Raw genomic sequence first — 27,881 nt, 5'->3', positions numbered from 1 at the left:
GCCAGTGCTGTGCAATCTTCATCATCATGATTATAATTCCTGCTCTGGTCCTACTTAGCTGTATGACCTTAACAACTAGAAAATGGAACTGGAAATGAGGAGGTTGGACTAGATTATCCCTTTAAACTCTCCCATTCTCTGCTAATATAAACCACTGCTTTCCTTCAAAATTACACAAATATATTTTGCAATAGATAAGCAATTAAAATGCGTAAGAACCCAGCATCTCCATACCCAGTGGGTAGAGAAAAAGCGAAATTAAACTGACAAGGAGAGAGGCAAAGCTGCCCGTCTCATCCCATACACTGTGTGTGGCATGCAGATTGGTCAGTTGTAAGAAAACGCTTGTGAAATTTAAAGGCAGTGGAGTGAAATTTTGAAAAGAAATATCCATATACAGGCAGAGCCCCCATCACATCCCATTCAAAGGACACAGGTCAATGATAGCAGAATAATACAGCAATGCATCTTCTCCATTTATTTGGTAAGCTCCTACTGATTCTACAAAGCTGGATACAAATGTCTGTCACCTCCCAATTTGCTCCCAGAGCACTGTGTATATCATAGGCTTACCAGTCCTTTGTAGTTGGTTGTTTTGTACATCTATCTATCCACTAGATTGCTAGATCCTTAAGAATTAGAATAGCATCTTATTCAATTTTATAGCCTAGCCAACCACAGGGTTTGCCATATAAAAGTTGCTCAATAATGCTGGTTTGAGAATTGAATTAATTAATTAAGTGAATGCTGAAAACACAAAGCACATGATATAAACTGGCTCTTAAGTGAACAGAAAAGACTTTCAACTTTAAATGGCATCTGACACAGTCTCTCTAAAATTTCCCTTAAAATAACCATGAATCAGAAGGGGGGGGGGAATTAAAAACTAACATTTTCATTAACCACCATACTGATGGAACTGTGCTGAAGAGTGCAGTTGGTAAATCCTTGTGTTATGCTGCCTTAATAGAAAGACTACCCATCTGAAAAAAAGGTACAAAGTTCATTCAATTCTCCCAAACGGTCTGGCTCCCTGGAATAAGAATGCAAGACCTGTCCCAACCCAGAAACTGGATAGCTGACCTTTACTGACTAGCTGCTGCTTTTGGAGGCTGTCAGAATATTGTTATTTCCCACCATCCCCAACTTATAAACTTCCAACCTATGAATTATAGGCGAAAGGAACCAAAGCCAGTGGAATAGAAATTATAATCAAAGACACAGTTGAAAAAAAATCACAAATTGGAAAAAGCCTCAATTATGCAGGTGTAAGGAGCCCATAATCTTTCAGAGGGAAAATATATATAAAGAAAAAACTCTTCAAGCATCCAGACAGGAATAATGAATTGCATAATAAAGGGAGGGAAGTCAGGCTGATTACAAATTTCTCCTTCGTATTATTATTACTTTGGCTGTGCCACGTGGCTTGCAGGATCTTAGTTCCCCAACCAGGGATGGAACCCCAGCCCCTGGCACTGGAAGCTCAGAATCCTAACCACTGGACCACCAGGAATTCCACTCTTTTGTATTATTAAGTGTTAGAAGGAAATTAAGCAGAGTGTATAGAATTTGGAGGGGCAAAAGTTGTAATTCAAGATTTTTATACCCAGTTTTTATGACTCTTTTAGTTGCAACCGAGAGGAAACCCAGTTCTAACTAGCTTAAGGGGAAATAAATGAATATATTGTTTCACAAAACTTCCAAGGTAACTTTAGGTACAGCTAAACCCAAGGGCTCAAATACTGTCATTGCCCCTCTCTCTCTTCCTCCCTGCCATCAACCCCGCCAACTCTTACTTCATCCTGTCTCTGCTTTTCTCCCTATATTGGCCTCATTCTCTCCCACTGTTATGTACACTCTTTCCCTATCCCAGGAAGTGTGGCTAAGGAAACAATTCCATACCCACATTGTTTTAGCTCATGATTCAAATGGATGACAGACTCCCTGCATCCGTGAGATTTTCAATCTCATGAAAATACTTTGGTTGCTTGTATTCAGACCATGTCTAATCACCATGGATGAGAAGTTGGTCCATCATTGGTCAGGCCTGAGTCACACACTGGTCCTGCAGCCAGCGCATACACTGTGATTAACAGTCTCACAAGAACCTAATGAGATGGGAGGGAGACAGTTCCTTCATAGAAAGAAAGAGTGGGCAGACAATAAGAGCAAATATCAACTACATTTCCCCCATGTCTACTTAACACAAACTCAAACAATTTCAAAAGTCCCTCCACCTAATGTTTGTCCAACAAATGTATGTCCAACTAATGTATAACTAAAGTCACACTTACTCCAAAGAGAGACAACACAGAAACACATCCAGTTACTACCCCATCTTCATGCCCAGGATCTCTGGGTGATGTACACATCTCTGATATCCAGATAAGGTTTCTCTTGATTCAATAATCTGCAGTATATATTTTTTAAATTACATTCATGAAACAACTGGAAGTTTGAACACTGACTGGATATTTAATAATAATAATGAATCACTGTTAATTTTTGGGGTGTTATTGTATTACGGGTTTTTGAAAATAATACTTATGACTTATTAACAGATGTAATGATACGATGTGTAGGGTTTGATTCAAAATAATCTAGTGAGTGGAGATATGCATAAAACCAGATTGACTATAAGTTGACAATTGTTGAGGTTGGATACATCAGGGTTCATTATTCTATTGATATTTATAGTGGTTGTTTGAAATTTTTCACTATAAAGGTACAATAATAATAGTTATAATAAAAACATAACCTGCAGTTTAAATGATCAATGTAATGATCCCCTACAGCTCCCTTACACAGCAGAGGAGGAAAAATAGCATATCTTCCAATAAAACTCCATTCAGGGGACTTTCCTGCCAGTCCAGGGGTTAAGACTCCGTGCTTCCACTGCAGGGGGCGCAGTTCAATCCCCGGTCCGGGAACTAAGATACCACATGCCTCGCGGTGCGGCCAAAAAAACTAAAAAACGAAAACTCCATTCAGAAAGGGTGCCATGATGTATGCCACAGCATGTACCAGACCCTACAGAATAACACCGCAAGAATTTACATCTTGACAGTGAAACCAATCTGACAACCCCAGGCTTCTCCCTGTGCACAGATCGCCCACATTCATTATTCTTCAAGGCTGTGCCTAAAGTGAATGTAGGAAAAAATCCTTCTGGAGGTCCTGCCCCTTAACATCTCTCTTGCATTTGGTGTTATTACAAGGACCTGGGGATTGCCTTAGAAATCCAACAATCCCAAGTGCTTTCCGGTTGATATTTCTCTGGAAGTTCAATACTTTTAAACCCCTAGTCATCTACTGATTGGGTCTACTTCTGTAGGTGAAAATCAGAAATCTTGTCTTGTCCTTGATTATAGACCAGACTCTTCCGCATACCTGTTTCTTAGCAGCAGTTCTTAGCCTTCAGCTAAGAGAGTCCTAAATGACTCAGGCTGAGGTATTGAGGCAGAACTGATCAGTGTTGTGCCCAGGCTGAACCCATTTGTTGGCTGTTTACTGGGGAATGAATTGTTACCTTCCCCACCAGCCAGTGTTCAGCAGGATAGTTTGGGGAGGGGCTTAAAGGATCAGGCTTCCGGATTTCTCAAATTCCTCCTGAGTCCCAATCACATACCCTACTCCATCTCCCACCTCCCGACCTCTGCCAACACTAACTTCAGCTTGGGGCAGGGATTTTGGCTTTTGTAGTTCCATGAGGTGCATGATTATCTGACCCCCAGCAGTCTTAGATTACTGCCCACATCCAAATGGAGGAAAGGCACCTCTTAACGAAGTTATATACTATTTCCTTCCTGCTTTCACAGGGACCAATTTATACTGAAGCTTTTTCTTTTCTTGAAAGACATGCAAGAAGCAGGCAACATCCTGAAATTCTGACGATTCCTCTAAAGCTCCAGTCTCAGCAGGCACATGGTCTGAGTCCAAAGAAAGAAGAGGTCACCCTTTAACCATATGTTTTGGAACAGCATAACAAAGATGGACGATTTTCTTGCCCTTGGTATAGGGGTCCTCTCCATCCTGTGATACACTTAGACTCAACCAAATCTTTACATTAGAGTTTATTCCTAGCAATGGCCTTTTCCTAATAGCAATTCTATACTTACTTTTTTTTAGTTGTAAAGGACAGAAAACCAACTCAAACTATCTTAAGAAAAACAAAGGAAATTTATTGGCTTGTCTGACTCGAAGGTCCAAGAGTAAGACTTCCAGTGCAGCTGATCAAAGATCTCAAACAATTCAGCTAGCCCCACTCTCATTTTCTCATTCTCTTCCCTCCAGCGCTCGTGTTCTCTCTCTGTCCATCTCTAAGATCTGCGTGTTTCATTTTGCTTATGTTGGCCTCATTCTCTCTTGCCACAGATGAACTCTGTTCACATGGCAGAGAAGATGGCCCCTCGCAGCCCAGCTCTACATCCACACAGCTCACAAGCCATGCATGTAATTTAATTCAAAGGCCCTGACTGGCCCTATTTGGATTATATCCCCACCCCTTGTGTAAGTCATTAAGGACAGGTTATCACAGTTAACCAGGTCTAGGTACATACCGACTCTGAAGTGATAATTATACCAAAAATACATGGGTTGAGGGAGTAAACGTTCCTCAATTGAAAACAAAACAAAACAAAAACAACGACAACAACAAAAGACAAACAGGAAAAGCTGAGCAGAAAAGCACAACAGATGTTCCACTATTCCAACTTACTTGTCTTCTATGCCTGAAGGCATTCCTAACATTCCCAAGATTCATGGGGTCAGAAAATACATTACCCATTTATCTTTTCTGATAAATGTACGTGAAGAAGAAATTCCAGCTAACCAAAATTAAGACACTAAGACAGGAGATGTCCACATACTAAAAAATACCAATGTACTTCCTTTCCTCAGTTTGACTCTAGACTTGAGAATTAAGTTTTATTTGTGCTTTCAGGTAGATTTTGCCATGCTGGGCTGAGACTTGGTCCCTCTTTTTTGTTTTCAACTTAGCTTCTGCTTTGGCTCCTTTCCCAATTCCAAGAAATCTGATTCTCAAGTTACATCCTTCATCAAACATTTCAGACAGCACCTTTTATTGGATTTGACCAGTTAAACAACACAGTTGGTACATAACTACTAGGATGGATAAAATCCAAAATACTGACAACACCAAATGCTGAAGGATGTAAGACAACAAGAATTCATTGCTGATGAGAATGCAAAATGGTACAGCCACTTCGGGAGACAATTTGGCAGTTTCTTACAAAGTTAAACATAGTCTCACCATATGATGCAACAATCACACTCCTAGGTATTTACGCCAATGAGTTGAAAACGTATGTCCTACAAAAACCTGCACATAAATGTTTATAGAAGCTTTACTCATAATTGCCAAAACTTGGAAGCACCCAAGATGTCCTCAGTCAGTGAGTGGATAAATGGTGGTACATCCATACAATGAAATATTATACAGTAATAATAAGAAATGAGCTATGAAGCCATGAAAAGACATAGAAGGACCTTACATGCCTACTGCTAAGTGAAAGAAGACATCATACTGTATGATTCCAACTATATGACATTCTGGAAAAGGCAAATCTACAGAGACAGTGAGAAGATCAGTGGTTTCCAGCAGTCTGGGTTGGGGGGAAGGAGGGAAGAACAGATAGAACACAGGGGACTTTTAGGCTAGTGAGACTCTTCTATATGCTACTGTCATTGTGGACACATGACATTTTGCATTTGTCAAAACCCATAGAACTAGACAACACAAAGAGTGAACCCTAATTTAAACTACGGACTTTAGTTAATAATAATATATCAATATTGGTTCATCAATTGTAATAAATACACCATATCAATGCAAGATAGTAATAGTAGGGGAAACCGAGGGGGGTATATGGGAACTCTCTGTACTTTTTGCTCACTTTCTTTGTAAACCTAAAACTGCTCTAAAAAATAAAGTCTACTCACTTAAAAAAAGAAAAAGAAAATACAAAGAGCAGAAGCATCTTTTGGTGCCAGAAATAAGGCAGTGCTCAAAAATAAAATGTGTGTATGTCAAAAGGACATAGGATCCAATCTAAAAGAGCTCCCAGTAGCCAAAGCTGGATCAACTTCATAACAAAATAAATAATGATAGCATGGGGTTGTATATAATCCTAATAATAAAATAAATATCCACAAGTCCATACTGAAAGAAATAAATAAGATACAACTCTTCCTTATGGAAGAATGAATTCCAATTAAGAAATATGGGGGACTTCCCTGGTGGTGCAGTGGTTAAGAATCCGCCTGCCAATGCAGGGGACAGGGGTTCGAGCCCTGGTCTGGGAAGATCCCACATGCCACGGAACAACTAAGCCCATGCACCACAACTACTGAGCCTGCGCTCTAGAGCCCGCGTGTCACAACTACTTAGTTCGTGCACCTAGAGCCTGTGCTCCGCAACAAGAGAAGCCACCACAATGAGAAGCCCGCGCACCGCAACGAAGAGTAGCCCCCGCTCGCCGCAGCTAGAGAAAGCCCACACGCAGCAACGAAGACCCAAGGCAGCCAAAAATAAATAAAAAAATAAAATAATTTTTAAAAAAAGAAATATGGAAGGAATGAGGGAAATAGAAAATTGGCATTAGAACACTACCGTGTTAACTGCTGCAGGCAAGATCTACTGATGAATGCTCAAACTAATGGGTGAAAGCTTGAAGAGAAACAGGATATTTGCATAGTCTCAAAATATTGTCCAAAAATTACTTATTAATTACAATAGGAAAATAGTAACGGTATAATAAAGTAAAGCAGACATCACCTTAACCAAGTGATCAAGGTTAACATCACTAGTAATAAAACATATTGAATCATGTATCCACCAATACGATGCACTGAGAAGGGTACGTGACCCCTAAAGTATCCTTCCCAAAACGCATAATTGCAAGCTCACTGTGAAAAAACACCAAGCAAACCCAAATTGAGCAACATTCTACAAAATATCTGATCAGACTCTTCAAAAATATCAAAGTCATGGAAGACAAAGAAAGCCATGCTCACATTGGATAATTTGAGGGGACTTTAAACAGGGGTAATTTAAGGTGTTGGCAGAGTGTAGGGGAATAACAAAGGATGGTCACAGTGGCCAGCACTGGGCTTGAGCAGGCAAAGGGAGGAAGTAGTTAGTGGAGCCTGGATAGAAAGCTTGTGGAGAGGCCATCTGACAGGACCTGTGACTTTCAGTCAAGGACACAGCCATCCTGATGTGACTCCCCCAGGGAGGGATCTAGAAGAACAAACTCCCCAAACTCACTCTCCCCGCTCCCTCCAGTCTCCTGCCAGCGTTCCACAAGGAGCAAAACCCAACCTGGAGCCACAGGCGAGGACTGTTGATGTGGTCCATGCAACGCCTGTCTGCTGGGTCAACGCACAGGGTGGAGAAGGCAGAGCATGGACCTGGAGGGCCAGATGGAAGCCGTTCAGCACAGAGCTTGCCCTCACAAAGCACACATTCCCGTGGAGGAAGACAAACAACATAGTAACAGCAAACATTCAGTGAACGCTGACCACGTGCCAGACGCGCTCTGAGCACTTTACGTGTTATAACTCACCCCTCACAATAGCTAATGAACTCAAATTAACTAATGAGGAAACCGAGGCACAGAGAGGTTAGAAACCTTGTGCAGAGTTTATATGTGCATGAGTTGGTATCAACTATTGTAATTTGAAAAAAGACAAAGCCACATCTAAACTCTTAAGTAAAGCACAGTAAAATGTTTTTGGAAACTATAAACTAGCATTTGGGGAGGATGGAAAATGAGGGCAAAATGAATATTACGGGTAAAAGACAGAGGGTTTATTTTTAAGTTGTAAGATAAAGCACTAAGACTAATAGTCCTGGGGATCAATTGAAATATAGTTGCCAATGGATGTGTAAAAAAAAAGTCAGAAGAGCTGGATCAAAAAGGAAAACACATTATAGAAAAAGAAAAGAGAGAAACAGGGGTGGGGAAAATAATATGAGCATATTCTGTTAAACAAAATTAATATGCAATTATAACTATTTAAATATTCATACTATGTAAATACTTTTTGCAAATGAAATTATAGACTTGCTTGCAAACAGTAATCGTGCTAAATAAATGTAAGGTGCTATTATTTAAAACAACAACAACAATAACTAGTGGATAATATTGGCAGCAGTCCCTACAGAAAGCTCAAGCTTCCAGGAAGATACTATCTATAAAGAAATATGCAGGGCTTACAGCATCCCCACAGCTAGAAGGGGCTTAGAAATGAGAAACATTTCTTTCTGAGTTCTCCCTTGAATTGAAATTGATTGGCTTCCTGGACAGTAACATGGTGAGTTTCAGGATGGAGGTTCAGAGGACAGAATCCTCCGGGCTTATGATTGCCCCACAAAGTTTCTCTGTGGGACCAGGACAAACTTAAACAGTTCAAGTAAATGGCCCTCCAGCTCTGGTACTTGTAACTGTAAACATGTCTGTGCTGCCCCTGTCCACTCAAGCCCCTCCTCCCCTTCCTCCACAAAGCTGACGAAGCACAAGGGAGCTGAAGTCGCTGTGTGTTTACATCAGTTCTGCAGGATACAGCAAAATCCGAAATGGATTGTGACCTGCTGATAATCTTTCACAGCGAACCAAGTGATCATTGATTAAAAATAGCTTTGAACATGTATTGCACATCTATTTCAGGCCTCGTTTTATTTGGAATGCAAATACTGCTGGAAGCCAGAGCTACACGAGCAGCAGCTGGAAAGCTACTCAGACATTCTAGCCAATTCTTGTCAAGCCCAGTTGGTGAAATGAATGCCATTCTGAGGTCTCAGTGAAGGAGAGATTGTTAATTATGCCCCACTGCCCAGTGGTTTCTATTATGGACACATCTGAAATGAGAGGCTCATTTGAAATTCCCAATTTCACTGCTTCCCGGAGCCTAAACCAAGTTTAAAAACTGATTTGTGAGGATGAGAGGGTAGTGCATACAAACTGCCTCGCCCACAGACTCCAGGTAGGGCTCTAATGAAAGTCTGTCCTAGTTTCAAAGGCTCTTTCATGCCCCGGGTGCTCATATTTTCATCGGTATTTCTTACCAGTTCCTAAAATGCAGTGTTTGGGCAGGCTTCTCAGTAAATAATAAATAAAACACACACGCCCATCCCTACACCTCAAGGCTAAGGAGTTTAGTTTCCACGGCGCCCTCAACCACCGCAGGCTGTGATATTTTCATCTCTCTGAAAGGAAGGCAGGCTGGGACCTTGTCTGTTTCGACAGAAAGCCTTTCAAGGAATGTGTATGCCCTGCATCAAAAGACACGGCTGTTTTTTCTGAGGAAAACTCCTCTCCAAATGATCGCTGACTCCTGTTTTGGCAGCGGGAAGGGTGGAGTGGAGACTGCACTGTGGGAGTTGCCATCTTTGAGAAGGGAATGAAAACAGATCATCAGTCAAATCCAGGGTGGCTATTCGAATCCTACTGGGCTTTACTTTGAGCCAACCAGCCACTTTCTATTTCACTTAGACCTCAAGTAACACAGGTCCCTGACCCCCCTATGCTCTTCTATTCCATCTTCCCATGAGACCACCGGTGTTCACACAGCGGAGGTCGTCATCTGACCAGGCAGCAGCCCAGCATGGAGACGTAGGACCAGGCTCACGCTGGCGAGTCAGGTGTCCTACGTGACGCAGTATTGTTACCGAGCAAGGGCTGGCTGCCCCAGGCGCACAGAAGCCAGTACTATGGCATTAGCTTTTGAGAAAAGGAAGAGCTTCACTGTGAGATCGACCAGCAAGGAAACTGGAGACAAAGTTCTCAAATCTGTCTCTCTATCCAGGCTTCAGGGCAAAATTAAAGGAGTTAGGGGAATTTCAAACTTGGAAGCTGATTGGCTAGACTTGAATTAGTCCATATAAGCTACTTACGGTGCAGGAGACCAGATTTTCCTTATTGAAGGACTTCTTGCTTCGTAAAGGGCTCCAGTGGCAACACTTTTATTCTTTGAGTTCTGTGGACTGAAGATCCTTGGTTCTGGGGTCATCCTGGAGACGTGGGTTCCTGTCTTGCACATGCGCAGTGCTGCCTCTGTAAAGTAACTCAAGGTTTGATTAATCAACCTAGTTACAGAGGCAAAACCAGTTTAAGCTGGTGCTGTTTCAATTTGATTAATCAACACTCTATTTAAGGAGGCAAAACTAGCTGAAGCTGATCAATGTTTTACGTGCTGTTTCAATATCAGAAGTGCTGGGAAGCTATGTTCCCTTACCCCACCCTCCCTTAACCTGCCTGATGACTAAGATTCATTTTATTCCTTTATGCCAAATCTTTCAAGCCTTCGTCCTTAAAAAAAAAAAAAAAAAAGTATAAATGCTCTTAGGAGGATACAATCATGTTTTATCATTCACTTACCCCTGGTGGCTAAGTTTCCAAATTTTTTCTGACAGTGGGAATTCTGATGGGGGAAGAAAAGTTAGACTGGAGAGAGTGAGAAGGGGCTGTCCCTAAAGGAAAACACATGATTAAGGACAATGAAAGTAAACTCCGCTGGAGAACCTTATTCATAATTTGGCCTGGAACTGACCTTGCTTAGTCCAACCTAATCTGCACCAACTACTTGGATGATGGACCAATTTTATAGAAATCAGTCTTTGATAAGACTGAGGAAAATCAGTCAGCTGAAGAACTTGAAAATTACAGAGAGCAATATACAGGCTTAATTTTAAAAGTGTTTCTGAGCTGCCTAACAATGTATCAATTAATGGGAGAGATTGTGCCATTCCTTCCCCAGGAAATATTTAAACAGTCTCATTTGTTTCTGACAATGGTGCTCAACAGGGCTCTTTGGCTTTAGGCAGGTGTGGAACTAAATCAAGCTGGAGATCCAAGCCAGCTCTGAGGTTCTCCTGTTTACTCAGCTATCTCATGGAGACTCATGATTTTGACCTGAGGAGCTGAAGTCAATGTGACATTAAAACAGCCAAGCAGGCACACAGGTGCCCTCAATTAACAGGATTAGGACCTCAGGCCACAACTCTTCTGTATCTCTTTGAACTGCCTGGTGTCCAAAAAGGGGACTCCACACTTATCTGGCGTGGACACAGAGATCCTGCAGAGTCGAGGTCACTGTGCAGGATCCCTGGCTCTGGAAACAGCCTTACTCTGAGCTGCCCAAAGCCCACAGGACAGAAGGTGGTAACTTTAGGGAGTGCCTCTTGCATTTCTCGACCATGAAACCAAATGCTCAGAATGGTGATTCCAGCTGAAGCTAGAACCAAGTTAAGGAAGGGAATGACAAGTTGGGGTCAGATGTGGAAACAAGGCAGAATCCAGATTTGCTCAAAACTAAGGTTAAGGGTGGAGCCTTGGTTCAGAAACTTAACCAAAAAAAAGCATGGTGCCATGGAAAGAGCAAGTACTTTGGAAGCAAACAGACTTGCATTCAAATCCCAGTTCTACTGCAAGATCTTCTTCTAGGAATTTCTTTGTTTTATGGGCCTCCATTTTCCTCATAGGTAAAAAGAGGCTAATAGTTTTTTCTTTGAGAAATTACATGAGAATTAATTAAATTAGATAGAATATGGCAGGGCAGGGAGCTAGGCTCAGAATGGGCATTCTATAAATATAAATTATCCTGCTCCCTACTCCTTGGCCCAGTGACTGCAGATTAGAATCAACTGGAAAAATTTTAACTCATTCCTATGCCTGAGTCTCCTCTACCCCAGAGGTTCTGATGTAATTGATCTGGGACAAGATGCGGTTATCAAAATTTTCAAATGTTTTTAAAATCTTTCCAGGAGATTCTAATATGTTCCTAAGAGTGAGAACCACTGTCCAAGTATATCAGAACGAGTATCACCCTTGGATTTGAGATTTTCTATTATGGATTATAGGCAAATGTTTTCTTCTCTGAGGCTTAATTTCTTTATTATTTTAAGAAGGGGAATAATATTCTGATTTTATAGGATTGTTTTGAATATATCGTGAGAGATATTTAATAAAGCTCCTAAAAGAAGGAACTGACAATTAGTAGATGTTCAATGAATATTCATTTTTCTCTTTCTTTCTTGTTATTCATCAGAGAACACACTTGGCCAAAATATTAATAAAATAAATAAGGACAACAGACACGAGATAGTACCAATCAGGCAGTTTTGAAGTTAAGATAATTACTGTCTACCTCAGGCAAAACTTTCTTACCTATCTTGTGGTGGAACATGAGGTTAAATCCTAGGAGAGGGATGACAAATATGGTGCCCATTTACCCCAGTCCTCCATGCCATGCTCACGGCAGACGTAACTAATCAATTACCGTACTGTTTCCTATTGAGCCCTGATGAAGCCACAAAGTCCTTTACTATACAGCTCTCTCAGGCCTACGCGAACAATTAATCAGAGCTAGTACATGTCTTGAAACAAATCTGCCATCCTTATTTTAGGTCAGGGCTGCCTTAAGCCTACAAATGTGGCATATTTCAGAGATGATTAAGTGGGTTCCCTGGTCAGTAGGGAGTGTGTGGCCAGAGACAGAAGCAGACCCTGAGAGCACCCAGCTTTATGCAATCTGATAAGCAAACTAAGCTACTCGAAATGAAAGAGCCAACCCTACAAGCTGCTTGGTGCACTCAAGGGGTCGCTACCTCCCACAACTTCCAGAAAGAGTTATCAGATTGTTTTCCAAAAGCCAGATTATTTCTTGGACTTAGGAAATGTGAAAGTAACTGTGGCAGCGTTTCCCCCCTAAGGTGATAGGCAAAGGCTCTGATGAGAAACCCCAAGGCAGCTCAAGTCAGTGGGTGAAAGCCTGACCTTGATGCCTGCAGGCTTGTCACAGCTGAGACCTCGTGAATGCCAAGGCCGGAGGACTGGTGCGACTGGCTGGGACCCTCGCCTGCTGTGCCCAACCAAGGACAGCCAACACTTCGGCAATGGAAGCTTCTGCTAATACTCCTTATGATTGATTAACGCCTTTGAAGGCTGTCAGTGTGTTCACTTGTTACAGAGCAGTGTTAGCCCGTGCTGGGCAACATCGGGAAGGCTTTGAGCTGATTCCACAACAAGCACAGGTTATCATTCTAATAGCCTGTTAAAAGTCTTCTGCTTGGGCCGCATAGCACAGGGAGATCAGCTCTGTGCTTTGTGACCACCTAGAGGGGTGGGATAGGGAGGGTGGGAGATGCAAGAGGGAGGGGATATGGGGATATATGTATACATATAGCTGATTCACTTTGTTATACAGCAGAAACTAACAGAACATTGTAAAGCAATTATACACCAATAAAGATGTTATAAATAATTAATTAAATCCTTAAAAAAAAAAGTCTTCTGCTTGGGACTTTAAATAAAATTGTAACTTGCTCCACTCGATCGTTCCCTTTCTCTTTTTTTAAAGACTCGGTGCTTTTCTTTGTAAAAATTTAGGAACAGGACTTCCCTGGTGACGCAGTGCTAAAGAATCCACCTGCCAATGCAGGGGACACAGGTTCAATCCCTGGTCCGGGAAGATCCCACACGCCACAGAGCAACTAAGCCCGGGCGCCACAACTACTAAAGCCCGCGCACTCTAGGGCCCACGAGCCGCAACCACTGAGCCCGCGTGTTTCAACTACTGAAGCCCACGTTCCTAGAGCAGACTATCCGTCTGACCATTGATAGATACATGATAGAGCTCGTGCTCCACAACAAGAGAAACCACTGCAATGAGAAGCCCTCACACTGCAACGAAGAGTAGCCCCCACTCGCCACAACTAGAGAAAGCCCGTGCACAGCAATGAAGACCCAACGCAGCCAAAAAAAAAAAATTTAGGAACAGGAATTAAGAAATAGAACTACTGCAAATGGAGCAAATGGTTTTGTTCACTTGGGTTTCTTCCCTTCCAAACGTGTTGCCTGCTCCCTCTACTTCCCTTCCCAGCATGGAGAACTCAGCACAGCAAGTTCATCATCACAGGATGGTGCGAGGGTTGAGGAAGCCATGCAGAGGCATGGATGCAGGGCAGGAAGGGGTGAGACACAGGGGTAAAGAGGTGGGATGTGGAGGTGCTGGGCAGAAAAGACAGCGGGCGTGGCTGGGAGATTGAGCCAATAAGTAAATATACTAGGATAACAGGAGCCAAAATTCTCATTGCCTGAGAAGGTATTTACAAATATTGAAACAGGAAGTCTAGAAAACCATGAGGGTTTGGATTGAAACCAGAGTATCAGTATGAACTTAGCTTTTATTATTATTTGTGTTTGTGTGTGTAAATATATACATACACACAGATAAATACAGAAATAGTTACAGATGTATATGTGTGTATGTATATATACATATATTAACACACATATATATATGTGTGTGTGTGTATTTCCTATGTCTGTCCACAGAGTGAATGAGCCTAAAAGCAATGACACCCCAGTAGCAATTAAAACATTGAGTGCCCAAATCTTGGTCTCTGAATATACCCTTTATTAAAGGAAACCAGAGATCCTTGGGAAAATGGCTCATTCCAGGCCTAGAACAGGGAAAGTACAAGTTGAACCTGAAACATCACCTTATGCCAGAAAATAAGGACATGCTTAACAAACAATGGGGACATGCAATAACATGGATGAATCACAAAAACGCAAAAACGTTATGCTGAGTGAAAGAATTGTTACACAAAAGACATACTGTATTATTCTATCTACATGAAGTTCTAGAATGGATATCTATGATGGAAAAAAAGTCAGAGCAGTGATTGTCTGGTGGGGGAGTGGTGCGGAGGCAGGGAAGTACCCCAGGGCGGAGGCATGAGGGAACTCGTAGGTACAGTAAAGTTCTCTCTGGACAGAAGTTTGAGTTATGCAGATGCACACATTAGTTAAAACTCATCAAATGGTTCACCTAAGATCTGTGCGTTTCCTGTGTGTAAATTTTACCTCACAGGGAAAGAAAATGAACTATAAATGAATATTAAACTATAGTTGTTGATATGTATACTGACGCATTTAGGGGAAAATGTACTGATTGATGTCAGCAAATTACTTTGAAATGTGTCCCCAAAAATGAAGTGGATCAATGGATGCATAGAGAAATAAGTAGATTTGCAATAAAGCAAGTATAGTAAAATGTTAGCTGTACAATCCGATGATAGATACATGTGTTCCCTGTAGATTTATTTTATCTGTTCTGTATGTTTGAAAATTCCCATAATAAAGTGTTGGAAAATTTTTTAAACCTTGCCATGGACTAAAAGTAAGAGTGGACTGAGCTTCCTAAGGTGAAACAGCATAAGGCAAAGAGCTGGACCAACTGAGAAGCCCAGACAAATTGCACTGGCGTATTTCTCCCAAGAGTGTGTCCTAAAAGAAATGAGATATAGGAACATGTATGGGTCAGTTCTTCCCATCATCCCTAATGTTGAGATCATTCAGAATGACTATCCGTCTGACCATTGACAGAATACTCTAAACCACCAAATCAACCTAATCATTTTTACTTTCTCTAATTCTGAAAGTGTTACCAGTTAATCAAATTGCATGAAAACAGCGTGTTTGGATATAACTGAATGTCCTTTCATTCCTATTCTAGATCAGTAGTTATCTACTGGGATTGTGTCTCAGATTTTAATATATTATTTTTTGCTATTGTATTATAATGGTAATGCATGATATACTATATATAATGTTCTGCTAGTTGCTTTTTGCCTGTTATATCCCTGGACAGCTTTCCATGTCAATACATATAAATTACATCATCTGTAAATGGAAACATGATCATTGTGAAGACAAATTTAGTTAATATTTATAAATAACTTAGAGCAATGTCTGGCACATAGTAATTGTTTAAGATTAGCTATTTTTATTTCATTGTAAAGATGTTTCATGATTTGAATAATTTATTGATGGGCAGGTTACTGTTAGTTTTCCCCAACTACAAATAATGTAGAATTAAACAATCTTATACCTATGTCTTGATACGTATAAATATTACTAGGATAAATTCCTAGAAGTGGAATTCTCTTACTAGGATAAATTCCTAGAAGTGGAAGTTCTGGGTCACAGAGAATGTACCTTGTACCAATTATATATCTAATGTCTCTCAGCCAAACCCCATCCTCCCACACTTTTTTTTTCCCACGCTGGGGTAGGAATCTGTAAATTCCCTTTCCCAGACTGCCTTACAAGCTGGCTTCTTTTGGGTTTCCAGGAAGATATTGCTAAATCAACCTCCAAAATGGTTGCATCAGTTTGAATTCCCACCAACAGTGTATCAAAGGGTCTCTTTCCCTACTTAAGGAATTTTTAAACAAGAAAAAAATATAGCTAAAGGGCCCCAATCTAGACCTCCTAAGTAAGAATCTTCAAGGGTAGGGCCCAGGCATCTGTGTTTTCTAAGAGCATCACAAGTGATTCCAATGCACAGCCAGACAGGAACCATTGTTCTAGATCTTTGATTCTCAAAGTGTGTCCCTAGACCAGCAGTGTGGGCACCACCTGGGAGTTTGTTAGAAATACAGAATCTCAGGAGCTGCATCTTAACAAGATCCCCAGGGGATTCAAATGCACATTAAGGCTTGAGAAACACTGCTCTATAGAGGATGCTATCAGATGAGCAGCAACAGATCCAGTTCTCGTGGGGCCTAAAGCTTATACAGCTTGGGGGCCCTTTTTACCGAAAGAAATACAAAATCACAGACAAAAACTGAGCACAGATTGAACATTTGTTTACAATGAAGTAAGAAATCATAATAAAATACTAATTTCTAAAACTGAAAAATTCCACAAACATCACAAAATCCAGGGGGAAAAAATGACAAAACATGTTTCCTAATGAGCTGCCTAAAATACATGTATAATATTTTTCTAAATCTGTAGTCATCTCTTTATATGATAAGCCACTTTTTTCTGCAATCTTTCTATAAGGAGATGAGAAAGATAATTCAGACTAGTAGAAATTTGTTTTTTCATGATTGATAATTTAGAAAAGTTTTTTCCAACTTCCAACTCATTACAGTGTCACGTAACATTTTTAGAGTTTTGTCAAATTTGGGCTAAGCTCTATCCAGTTTCCTTCACCTATGAGCTAAAAGAGTCATGGTATTTCAAGCTTCTTGAGCAGTGGCTAATTTTAAATACCCTCTGACACAATGACCAACTCATTAACTTTTCTGTAGTCCATGTCCTCATGCAGACCACTACTTACCTCCTGGGTCTGTTCTTCTGTTCTTTGTCCTGGAATGTCCCAAATTACATAAATTTTCTCTCTCTTCTGTTATTGTTTAATCTATATTTTCCTTGCTGTTGTGATCCTGTTTCTTGTCTTTATGACTCTGGACATCAGAGTTTTTAGCTTCTGTTGTGATAAGAGAGTTTTCAACATTTTGAAGTCTCTGCTACTCTCCTTTCTTTTAGTTCAGATCGTCAGTTTCCAATAGGATACATCCTTCCTTTCCTCTTTGAGTTTTAGTGTATCAACCATTCTGAAAATAGATACAAAATTAATCCGAAATTAAGGCATGCCCGAGAGCAAGTCAAATACATTTCTAAATTGTGTCTACAATATATTAAGCTGTGTAATAGTATAATCAAACTACTCTTATTCTCCATCTATCACCTTACTGAGGAATATAGGAGTTCTGTCACTAGAACCCTTGTTTCTTGAGGACTTTTTAATGCATTGTGTCAATACTGCATGCTGCTTCATCTAAAACCAGCACAATTCATCTTGACAAGATGTGTCAGATATGCTAAGACTTATTCTGAGATGCATAAAACCTACAAAATCACAGACTTACTGCTTATAGTACTGCTTAAAGGTTTTTGCTCCTACAAACACAGGCATTCTGGAAAATTCTATTTCAAGCACATATAATAAAAAAAATAGAGAAAAGAGTGTGTTTATAATTGTATATGCTGCATTATTAAGTATATTCCTGATGGAAGAACATTTCCATTTTGTTTAGGCATCATTGAGAACTGAAACCTCCGTTTATAACTTTATGTGTCAGACAATTGGAAGAATTTTCAACAGACTAGCTTCTGGCTCTGTACATTTCACACTTGTCTCTCTCCCAATCCCCACATGCTTCCAGTACCAAGAGTTGTAGGATAAGTTCATTCCATGGCACCACGTGTGCCTTGCACCTTCATGCCACACTGGTGAGGGAGCATGCATTGATACAATGCATTAAAAAGTCCTGAAGAAACAAGGCTTCTAGTGGCAGAACTCCTATATTCATCAGTAAGGTGATAGACGTAGTAGAAGAGTAATTTGATTATATTCTTATGTAGCTCAAAATGTTATAGACACAATTTAGAAATGTATTTGACTTGCTCTTGTGCGTGCTGGATGGCATGAAATATTCTTAGAAGCCATACCTATATTAGAATGACTAGTAACAAGGTAACTATACACAAAAGTAACTCTAGACTACATAGAAATGTATCATTAATATCCTCAACACAATTTCCCTTTATCTGAATCCCAAAAATGCCCACAGCCATTTCAAGGCCACCCCACACCTGGGGAATTATAATGAAGGGAGAGAGGGAGTAAAGAGGGACAGCTGTCGTAACCAATTTCAGTTAAAATATTTTACTTTTGGAACTTTACAAAAATATATGACCATGTAAAAGATCTTGATGGGCCCCTTCCCAGGGCTTCTGAAAAGAGCTGTGCAAGCAAAGATCCCTGACGCTTAAGCTTCATTAAGTTCACAATCTGTCCCTGCAGAGCAGCACGTAGGATCAAAATGATAAAGCAGAGAACTATCTTCAGAGATCCCTAGTAGGACCCTCTTGATATAAAGATGGAGAAGCTGAGGCCCTCAGAGGTTGTGTGACTTCCCCAGGATCACCCACTGGGTTAGTAACAGAGCTGGGACCGGACTCTTGACTCTTAAGTCCAGTTGTCTTTCTCTAGAGTGCTTCTAGCTTTGCGGGTTTTCCCATTAAAACCTTTAGGCTTTGAGAGCTAAATTTATGCCCAATGTGTACTGAAGGAAATAAAGTATTAGAAGAGGTATCCCTCCAGATTTCATTTAGGCAAAGTGCCAAAAAAATACCCTTTACTCCTGTGACCAGTTTCACAGCCTCTCACAAAGTACTTGCCAACAGAGATTTTTTGCTGATCCACTGAATCTTACATGGCAAAGAAAATAACCGTTTCCATAAGTCACAACACACGTGTTGATGAGATGTGGTTTGATACCAAAACAGGCATTCTCTACCCCAAAGAAGGAAGGATTACCTAATGCTAACACTAATGCTGATGTTATCCTATTACAAGGGTCTCATGCTGTGGCTCTATTCTGACTTGTGCCTTGAGATAAAGATTTAATATCCCTCATTTAAATTATAGTATCTATTGGGTCTTTATGGGCTGCCCCATGTTCCTATACTAACATTTCAATGCAGTCATTTCCACCCCAAAGATTTATTTCGTCTGACAATTCAAACACATCCCACAATTAACTCAAATATCAGCTCTCTGGGCCATACTCTATTGTCCTCATGCATGCAAATCATTTACTGGATGCCCCTGCTGTGCTGGGCGCTGTAATAGGGGAAATAGGAAAGGCATGTGACGTTGAAGAGGGACTACAAAGATGAAAGACACAAGATGTTTGCCCTCGTGGAGCTCCTAGACAAGAGGGAGAAACAGATACCTGGCCCGCTTGTTGCAACGCAATAGGGTAGAATCTGAGAGCACAGAGGAAGGGAACTGTCACTCAACCAGGGAGAGGGGAATTCAAGAAGACTTTGGAGAGCTGACCTTTGAGTTAATTCTCAAAATAAAATGTTCACCAGAGAGAGAAGAGGAAGGGCATTAGAAGTGGAAGGGCCAAACTGTGCAAAGGTTTGGAGATGTGTTGGAGAATATTTAGGAGACAAGTAAACCTTTATTTAGGCTACAACCTAGAAGCCTGGGGGCAGGGAGGGTGATAGCAGGGAAAAAAACTGAAATGCAAAGAGTGTCATACCTGCCTGGTAAGTCTTTGTGGACCATGCTCAGGAGTTCGGACTTGCTTCTGCAGGAAAGGGTAAGCTTTTTGGCAGCGTGGTGACATAATCAGACCTGGGTTTACGAAAGCCAAGTATAGAAGGCACGAACTTAAAATGCTGTGTGTGGCAAAGGTCCAGGCAAGAAATAAAGAACCCGTACTAGGAAAATCCCAAAGACTAGGATGATGGCATCCACTGGATATCAAGAGATATCTTCCGAAAACCATCTCATTGTAAAGGTCTATAACTAGAATTGTCAGGGCTGGATAACCGGACTAGAGCCCTACCCATTGTCTTTCATATAGCAAGCAGTGATTTACAACATAAAGTTCCCAGATCATTTCTCTAAGTAAATGAGAAGTGTCCCAGGATGACCTGTATCTGACCATTCTCACCTGTTCTAGCCTGATGACATCACACGCTGTTCACTTTTTTTTCTTTTTTTTCATTTGGGGCTGGATCTAGATAGGCCAATAAGTCTGATCCGTGGAGACAACAACCACGTACGTGGCTTGGGACCTGAGTCTCCAAGCTCCTCCCTTCTAGGTCAGATAGGAAAACACAGAAATGCACTGGCCCAGTGGGAATGAAAGTATCAGTTTATTACTAGGCCAGCAAGCACCCAATAATCCCCCAAATGCAGAGTTCACTGGTGAAAGCTAAACTGGAGAAAAAAAGATTAAACTTTAAGATAAACGGGACCTTTGCTCCCCTCCCAAATCCATACCTTGGAGCCAGAACACTCCGGCATATCTATGATAAATGGGCCCTCAGAAAGGACTGCAAGTCCACTGAGTCATTGGGATGGATGTGGTCTGCGGTGGGCAGCAGGACAAAGGGAGAGTTACCTACCTCTTCCCCATGGGCAGCCCTGCTCGGGGGCTCTTTCAAGAAAGAGAGAGGGAGAGGAAGAGACACCTTAGCTCTTGTGTCTAGGCAGTGTAAGCCAAAGGAAGTCAAAGGCCTTGCCTTAAACACCGTTATCCTTGTCAGTCAAATGAGGCCAAGGAATTTTGCAGATTCTGACCAATCAGAGTAATCAGAAGGTCCCAATAAAAGGATGGAGAGAGACAGAAACACCCTCCCCAGGTAGTGAGAGGGGCAGATATGTTTGGTGGAAGGCATAAGTTGCCAAATAGAATATAGAATGCCCAGTAAATTTGGATTTCAGATAAACAACAGATAGTCTCATAGTATAGGTGTGTCCCAAATATGGCATGGGATGTGCACTAAAAAAATTTATTCATTGTTTACCTGAAATCCAAATGAACTGGGCATCCCATATTTTATTTGAGAAATCTGACACTGCTAGTAGAAGAATCTTCCTCCTAGATGGCCTAGATGTTCATATCTCCACACCTAAATTAGAATCTCAGGGTTCCAGAAATGGAGAACTTTAAAATCACCCAGTCCATCAGCTTAAATGTGTCCATGATGAGAGGAGACCCAGAAAACTGCAATAGCTGGGCCCAAAGTCACACTTCTAATTAATGGCAGACCAGGGCATAAAATACATCTGCAGATCCTATTGCAATGCTCCTTCCCCTCTGCCACCCTAAGCCCCTTTGTCCCTTGGCTCACTAGCTCCTGAATTACATGAAAATTCCCTAAGGGCAAAGAGAATTATTTTTTAATACCTTCTCCCAATGCCTAACACAATGCTTTATGAGCCCTGGCAGCGCAATCGATATTGTGGAGTGGCATGCCATGGGGCCAAATTACCTGGATGACGGCCACCTCTCTGCACTCCGCTCACACCTTCTGTGTCCTCTGCTGCTGAACCCATTTGGGGGGCGTTGCTAGGAGGCTGGCACAGCCTCCAGCCAGGTGTGAAAATTGTCCCAGCCCTCCTGAGAGGCCGTGAAGTATGACTTTCTGAATCACACACAGCCTTTGGGAGGGATCCTCTCTACGGAGGTAATGGGTTCAAGGAAAACACAGCTGAGACCTGCGAGCTTCTGTGAAAGGCAGTCGTATTTTAATCAGAATTTTCAGCTTCCTCCACAGCAAACCTTTGACCAGAGCTGCCAGCAAAGAGCCAGCTGGACTTGCAGGATTTCCTTCTCTCCTTTCCATTGCCTCCCTCTTGTGGAAAAGCAGGCAAGAAGTTAGCAAAAGGAACATGAGGAGGTAGGAGCCTTTAAACACACGCTCAGACTGATAGAGCAACGGCTCTGCTAAGTAAGGCCCTTGTCTGCCAGCCCTTGACAAACGTACGAAGTGGGGCGATCTTGACTGCCCTCTGGCACTTCTCACAGCTCACACCGCTGTGTCTTCTCCTTGTTCCCAGGACCCTGATCATCTTCCCTCAGCCCCAACCCCTCCTCATCTCCCTCTCTCTGTTCCTGACCTCCTTCTATAACTCATCCAAGACCTAGGCTTCTTGGCGTCCTAGTGCCCCCGGCAAGCCATTCCTTACTCCGCCAGGGGACAAACTGCATCATTTCAATTAGAAGAAGCAGCACAGTCTTAAGCAGGATACTGAGATGCTTAATGACAACGATAATGACATTTATTTAGTGCTTAATAAGTGTAAGCTCCTTTTGCGAAACACATGACACACATTATCTCATTTACACTCATACTTCTCACGGCAAACCAATGAGGCAGATACGGTGCTTACGTCCATTTTACAGAGGAGGAAATCGAGGTTTGGAAGCATTAAATAATACACTCGAACTTTTACTCTAAGTGGCAGAACTGGGATTCAGACTGAGAAAATCTGACTCTAGACTCTGGAAAGCCCTGCAGTAATGGAAATGTTCTGTGTTGTCCAATATGGGAGCCACCAGCCACAAGTAGCTACTGAGCATTTGAAATGTGACTACTGCAACTAAATTTTAAATTTTATTTCATTTTAATTTAAATAGCCACAGATGACTAGTGGCTGCTCTAATGACTAACACAGCTTGGAGTATAAGCCCTGTGTTATTCTCGTTACCTGCTTTCCCCTTCCCCACACACAGATGCACAAGCACACCCCGAGTGGGTTAGGGAGATATTTTGTTTACATCATTCCCCTGGCCCTTACTCCACATAGATTTAAAGTAGACCCTGACGAGAAAATTGATAGTTGATTTATGTCCTCTTTGATGTAATAAGGCAAGACAAAGTGAATCTGTGACGTAAGAGATACGAGCTCTTATCCTCACTCTGCTAGTGACAAGTCACGTAATTTCTCTGGGCCTCAGTTTCTGCCTCTGGACAAGGACAGACTATACTCCCTGATCTCAAAGACCATGTCCAGCTTTAGTGTTCTGCAGTTGGAAAGTGCCTCCACAGAACCCCTCTCTGGCTCTCAAGGTGGCACATTGAAAACAAGACCCCCAGGTGAGGAGTCTGGCACCAACAGTGATTACCTGGAGGAAGAGTCAGCAAGCACGGCTTGATTGTGCGCATCCAACACCCCATAATATATGGGGTTCTTTTTTTAGAACCCTAATCAGAGATTCCATTTGCATAATTAACATCTTTAGGCTTAATTGCAAATGACACATCTGTTCACCATCACCCCCTCCTTGGCAAACTATGTGTTATGAACACAGCTTCTTCAGCTCTGTAAACACTTGGTGCCTGTCCTTTGCTTGTTGCTTTAGTCACTTTCCACCTTGGGGCAGTAATAACCCCGTGTGACCTGTCCCTGTGTGGTCCCATCCCTTCTGCCTGCAGTGCTCAAACCAGATGAGGACCTGCTTGCGACAACTACCCATTCTGACTGGCCACAGTGCATGAGTTCTTAATCTTGGCTTCCTAAAGATGCTCCCTAAAGGCTTCAAAAGATGCACGAAACTCTTTGAAGTTCTGGGTGAAAACACTTGCGTCTGTATGTTCTGGGCAGAGGGTTCATTGCTTCCATTTGAGTTTCGATGGGTCTTCACGATCCAAAACACTGTTAAGAACCACATGCTCCATGATTTCATTCATACGGAAGTCCAGAATAGGTAAATCTACAGAGATAGAAAGTAGATTAGTGGTTCCTTAAGGCAAGATGGAAGGGGGGTATGGATAGAAGGATGAGGGAGTAATCGCTAAAGGCTACTAAATTTCTTCTTGAGGTGATGAAAATGCTCTAAAACTGACTGTGGTGGTTGCATCTATCTGTGAATAAATACCACTGAATTGTACACTTTAAATGGATGAATTGTATAGGTGGATTACATCTCAATAAAACTATTTTTTAAAATGGCTAAGAACCCCTGCTTAGAGAAAAGGGCTGTAGACTGTGGGTGACCACAGACAGTGAGGCTCAGCCCTCTCTGCTCCCAGAAAGCCTTGGGTGGTACCAAGCACAGTTCTTTACTGGAAGTAAGGCCACATTTATGTGGGTCTCCCGTGGGGTGTGAATTAAAGGCATCAAGAAAGCTCTCTAGACCCGTGCTCCTCAAACTTCAACAAGCATGCGGGGCACTTGATCTTGTTAAAATGCAGATTCTGATTCATGTTCTGGAGTGGGCCCAAGATTCTCCTGGTGGTCCTGTGAATACACTACAAATAACAAGGCACTAGACCAAAACTGCGATAGCACCCTTTTGCCTCCCTGGAATCTTCGTGTCATCTAGCTACTTATGACGATACTTAATTTCCTGAGATACATGGCCCTGGGTACGCTTTCTTCCTGACTACGGCTTTCTCCCCAACTAACTTATCTGCTCTCTTGCTCTAGTGAACTAAGCTGAACAGCTTGGAAACCTCAAGGGCCCCCTTTATCCTTTTTCCTTCAGTCTACGATACAGACCCAATCAGCTCATTAGTTTTATTTCCCCTCAGTCCCACACTGGCCCAATTTAGCTCTTCAGAATAAGGTGGCCTCCTGCAAAAGGCACACCTAGCTCAAATAGAACTTTGACAGAATAAGTTAGTCCATCTGTGTGTCCTAAATGTAAATTTTCTTTTGCTCATCTCACTGAAGATTTCCCTTCCCCAGTACTGGATAAGGAAAGATGTGACCCTAATGCTTATTTTGAACCAAGGGGATGTTCATCTAAAGGGAGAAGGCTGTGGGTGTTCTCCATGAAAAAGTTGCCTCTAGGAAGAATAAGGACCCTTTCACTAGCCTTATTCAATTAGAACAATACCACAGATGCTATAGCAGGGATTGAATGGTGTAGTAGGTTGAAAAATATGATCGCAGTATTTGGCAACAACTCCCATCAAAGTGTGGTGTCTGTTTCTGTGCCTTGAATCTGGGCTGGTCCCGTAATTTGTTTTCACCAATCGAATATTGGCAGAAGTGCCACTGTATGAGCTCCAGAGCCCAGCCCTCAAGAGGCCTAGCAGCTTCCCCACTCTTGAAACACTGCCCTGAGAATGCCCTGTAAAGAACCCAGTCTAGCCAACTAGGATGAGAGGCTGAGGGAGGAGAACGAGGCACCCCAGCCGACAGCCAGGACCATCTGAAGGGCAGACCAGTGAATGAGGCCATCTTGGATCCCCTCCCCCACCCCCAGTTTAACAGAGACACTGAAGTGAGTCCAGGTGAAAACAACAGAGGAAACTACTCAACCACCCCACCAAACTGTGAGAAATATCACACCACTGTCATTCTAAGTCACTAATTTTTGAGGTCGTTTGTCATACAAAGTAGATAAATAAAATAGATGGGATGATGAACTAGATAACATCTAAAGATTCTTCAAACACGATTCTGTGTTTTAAGAAATGTTGTGGGGGGAGTTGATTAAGCCCCAATCAAGCTTTTTTCTTCTACTTACAACTCTTTACTCCATTCACAACCAGTTGGCTTCCACACGTGCTTGTTGCTGACCTGCCATGTGAGGAAAACAGTGAATGCCCCCAAAGGGCCTCTTCACATCTTTAGTGACACTATTGCAACAGGATGTCTTGCTTGAACTGCTGCGGGATTTAGATATGTTCTAAGGGACTAGAGTTAGGTCACATCTCCCCCCTGCCAGGAAGCGCAGTACCTGGGGGCTTTGGGATATAGATTGAACAGACTTGGGAGAGTGCTGATATGGGGTGCCTAGGGGAAGAGAAAGGACAGCAGGATGGCAATGGTGGGGATGGAGTAATAGTCCCCCTTCCCCCGACTTCAAGCTCACTGCACAGGACTAATTTTGAATCTCTAAGAAAAGAGGCATTATGGTAGAAGCTTGAAGGAAGACCTTAAGAAAATCTAGGTACCCAGGCTGCTTTAGAGTCCCAGAGACAAAGCTGGAGACACGTCTCTCTTCCTTTACTCACCCTATCCCAACTCTGCCACGCGTGCAAAGCAGCTTGGGCTTTCTAAGAAGGGAAGACGACGGATGTGCTTAGTGGGGTCCCATTCTCACTAAGGGCTCAGTCATCCAACACAGGGAAAGGGCCCCTGACAACGGAGCCAAAGCACACGAGCAAACTCGTTTCTGAGCCCAAGTGATGTATTGTACAAACACCCCAGGGACCCCCTTGAAATAACTAGAGGAGTCTCTGAGGGGAAGGTGTTGGAGGTCCAGCAGAGAGGGCAGATAGAGAGCTCTGTGGAGCATCGATGTGAATGTGTTAAAACATGTACACACAGGCTGGTTACACAATGAAATAAAGACCTTTTTCAGTTTCTATTCTGATGGTCAGAGGTCTCCTTGACCCTGAATCAGATGTTCCGATATTATCCAGGTGCTTTGTACATTCTTCCATTTTCAAGAGCTGTTCTTCTACAAGTGTTTTAGGTTATGTGAAAAACAAAGCTAATTGCCCAACCTGGGTATATATTTTAACTAAGTTTGAAGATAAAGCTATGGAATGAAGGTTTGGTGTTCAGAGGGATAACTTAGATCCTCTCCTCCAGCTACTTATGGTAGAATAATATAGAGATGTATTATTATAGAGACTCTAATAATATAGAGTCTAGGTATTTTATCTCAAGGAGGATACAGATTGTATTATACTCTGGTTTCAAGAAGGGAAATACAACCATAAATATCATGGACCAGGTTACAGGAAATAAACACAATTTGCCTGATTCAACTAGTTTTTTGTTATGTCTTGTTGCTATTGGTTTACTACAGCTTATTCCTCTATTAGTCTAACCACTAGGGGAATGCTATATGAACTATTTTTAAGTGCACAGTTTAACAATTTGGTAATTAAATGTAAAATTTAAGGAACCTCGTAACCCAGCAATTCCACTCTTAGGTATAGACAGACCCTGAAGAGAAAACCTCATACATGGACCTGAGGAGACTTCAACAAGAAGATGTATTGCAGCATTTTTTGTAGTAGGGAAAACATGTTTATCAATAGGGTAGAGTGAAATAAATTTGGAGTTATTCATACAAAGCAATACAATGCAGCAGTTAAAATCATTGAACTAGATCAACTGGTATTAACATGAGTAAATTGCAACATAATGTCACATGTAAAAAGTGGTTAAAGGTGGACCTAGAAATAATCATACTAAGTGAAGTAAGTCAGAAAGAGAAACACAAATACCATATGATATCACTTATATATGGAATCTAAAATATGACACAAATGAACTTATCTATGAAATAGAAACAAACTCACAGATACAGAAAACAGACTTGTTGTTGCCAAGGGGGAGAGAGGTGGGGGAGGCATGGATCGGGAGTTCGGGATTAGCAGATGCAAACTATTATATATAGAATGGATAAACAACAAGGTCCTACTGTACAGCACAGAGAACTATATTCAATATCCTGTCATAAACCATAACGGAAAAGAATATAAAAAAGAATGTGAATATACATATATATATAAAACTGAATCACTTTGCTGTACAGCAGAAATTAACACAGCATTGTAAATCAACTATACTTCAATAAAATAAATTTTTAAAAAGGTTAAATTGAGTTATAAACACATTTTTTAAAGTTGTTAAAAGATACGTTCAGAATATATCCCAAGGGTTAATATTAAAAGTCCACCTTCAAAGAGGACTACATATTCTTTCTGCATATATATCTA

General features: G+C 41.6%; 2 long non-coding RNA genes across 3 annotated transcripts in view; both read right to left on the bottom strand.

Moving 5' to 3' along the window:
- The window catches only part of LOC137777210 (uncharacterized), a 34,857-nt gene extending 17,478 nt beyond the window's left edge, over positions 1–17,379 (bottom strand). Inside the window, exons 1-2 of the long non-coding RNA XR_011076463.1 lie at positions 17,158–17,379; positions 9,917–10,076 (exon numbers count right to left, since the gene is read on the bottom strand). This is a non-coding gene — a long non-coding RNA (uncharacterized lncRNA). The remainder of the gene's footprint in view (positions 1–9,916; positions 10,077–17,157) is intronic.
- A 5,352-nt stretch (positions 17,380–22,731) lies between these two features.
- Positions 22,732–27,881, bottom strand: part of LOC137777209 (uncharacterized) — a 133,319-nt gene continuing 128,169 nt past the window's right edge. For both annotated transcript variants that reach the window (XR_011076461.1, XR_011076462.1), the window contains one exon: positions 22,732–23,905. This is a non-coding gene — a long non-coding RNA (uncharacterized lncRNA). The remainder of the gene's footprint in view (positions 23,906–27,881) is intronic.

Source organism: Eschrichtius robustus, chromosome 15 (assembly GCF_028021215.1).
Source record: "Eschrichtius robustus isolate mEscRob2 chromosome 15, mEscRob2.pri, whole genome shotgun sequence".
Lineage (NCBI taxonomy): Eukaryota > Metazoa > Chordata > Mammalia > Artiodactyla > Eschrichtiidae > Eschrichtius > Eschrichtius robustus.
Note: the sequence above shows the minus strand (reverse complement) of the source record. Positions and strands in the feature narration are given on the sequence as shown.